Source organism: Centruroides vittatus, unplaced genomic scaffold (genome assembly GCF_030686945.1).
Source record: "Centruroides vittatus isolate TY-2023 unplaced genomic scaffold, ASM3068694v2 contig_3039, whole genome shotgun sequence".
Lineage (NCBI taxonomy): Eukaryota > Metazoa > Arthropoda > Arachnida > Scorpiones > Buthidae > Centruroides > Centruroides vittatus.
Window position 1 is genome coordinate 47,430 of NW_027121950.1, and position 2,393 is coordinate 49,822.

The following is a 2,393-nucleotide window of genomic DNA, read 5'->3' on the forward strand; positions in this document are numbered from 1 at the left end:
CAAAACATCTTCAACTTATTTTAGAGTTAACCATTTTCATCTTACAATCGTCCATGCAGAAAACGCTGCTTCACATAAATATACGTCATAAAATTTTACTGTTATCAAGTTTTTCGCAGTCTAAGAAGCCCTTGCCCACATGATTAATGTGTCAGCTCTGGATATCCGGGATGGAATGCATTTGAGCAATCACAAAAATTTTTATAGGGATTCACATATATCTGAACCCGGTCAAAATCGGCTCGACTCCATTGTGGACCTGCCCGAACCTACTATTGATATGAATAAAAATCCCTTTTTAATATCCACAATGCAAAAAAGAGAAAAAAATAAAAAAATAAAAAGTTTTCAGTATTGACGAGTTTATTAACTACGTTCAATAGACTCGACAGTTATAATTGAGGGAGATCATCAGTGGCCGAGTGGATAAAACCACTGATAGTTTGCCAGGTCGCCTGTTGGAGGTCTCACGTTCGCACCTCACCAACTGACTGGCCGCATAGAGTTTCTAGATTTTCTTTACGTATCTAACACCTAAGGAACCAAATATTTACGTGCCTAACACAAGTAGGAACCAAATAGAAAGTCCCTCCGGAGAGATCCTTCTTTCTCAGATCTACGTATTGCATTGTTGTATTCCATCAAACTAAACTAATCTGAGTAGAGTATGATAGCGTGATAGCTAATACGTAGCGCCACAGTCTCTTCTGCTCGTTTCCACAAGTTTAGAAACATTCGAAGATGTAAATTAATTTTATCCTTAAATTTATATTTCGCAGATACTGTATGTATGAATAAATTAATACTATAATGCATAGCTTTATTTCGAAAATGTATACGATTGTGTGGCGCAGCCATATTTGAAGTCTGCTACTTACTAAACATGATGTCAATACATTCAATATAATGCGGAGTGGCCTTGATTAAAGGGCATACAGCAGAAATATATTCAGCTGTTCCGGAACAGTTGGATCTGCTGAAAACATATTCTAACTTATTTAGAATTTTATATATTTTTTTATTATTTTTCCCAAAAAATAAGATTTGTTTTTAAGTAATAAGTCATATTTGAATACAACTAACTTAAAAATCAGTTTGTACATTAATAATCCAGGATGAAAGTTGACCAAAAAAGATGAAAATGCAGTGAAAAATATATTCATAACCAACAAAAATAAATTAAACTTTTTGAATTATTTTTTACAATACAGCAAAACAAAATTACAATGGGGTGTCGATTTTTTTCTCACTTAAACATATAAATTTGCTCGAAAGTTGGTTAAATTTTAAAAAAAGAAGTAAAAAATATATTCTATATTTTTTGTAGCCAGACTTTTTTTAAATAAATTTATATTAGAACCCCTAAATATAGAGTTACGCATTGTCAAAAATTGCTGCCATATTTAATTCTTACTCTATCTTTCACAGTTTCTATTTAAATAAATAAATATATATATATATAGTAATTTATACACTTTATCTAATAATAAAAAATGAAGTGTTATTTAATATAAAATAGCATGATATTTAAGTAAATGGATTTGTAACAACTAGACCAAATATGGTGAATCTACCTCTCAAATAAATGCGGTATTCTATATATCTATGAATTATAATTTACATATTCAGGGACAATAATTTCTCTCTGTCTATGAAAAAATTATTAGTTAACTTTTCAGTTAATTTCTTTTTCATTTTACTGTGAAAACCATGATTATAATTCTCTTCTCCTCATTTAATTGGATAACGATATGCACATGATACACGATCAAGTTAATTATGCACATTTAATTTATTGATTAATAAATTGGCCATTTCTCTTTATAGCCGAGTAAACTGTAATTGTTCCATTGGTTATAATGGCAAGTCATTTTCGATATCTCTAATTAAGTCGTTTACGTTTGTTTAATCAGATTAATTAGCTTCAGAATTATATACAACACTTCGGAGTAATTAACATTTCATACGTTATTGAGACTAAATTATTGTTTCCATGTTTCCAATATCTGAAATCTTCTATACTCTTAACTTTCATATAATTATAACTTTATTAAGTGTGTCATCAAAACAAATTTTAGTTGTTTGATATTTCAATATTGTATATTTATTATTAAATATCTATTCATATGCTTTAATTCATATATTTTAAAACATTTGAGTTTTTCTGGAACATGGCATGAAATCAGAATGAGAAGTGGGGTGACGAAGCTTCATGGTAGCTTATGTTTTCCTCGGGATCCTAGAGAATAACTTTAAAAAGTTTGGTGCGAATCGATCAAAGGATTTAGAAATGTATAAAGAACAGATAAACCGTCAGATAGGAATTCTATTTTATTTATATATTATAATAAAACAATAATTAAAAGTAGGTATTAATAATTTAAACTTTGTTA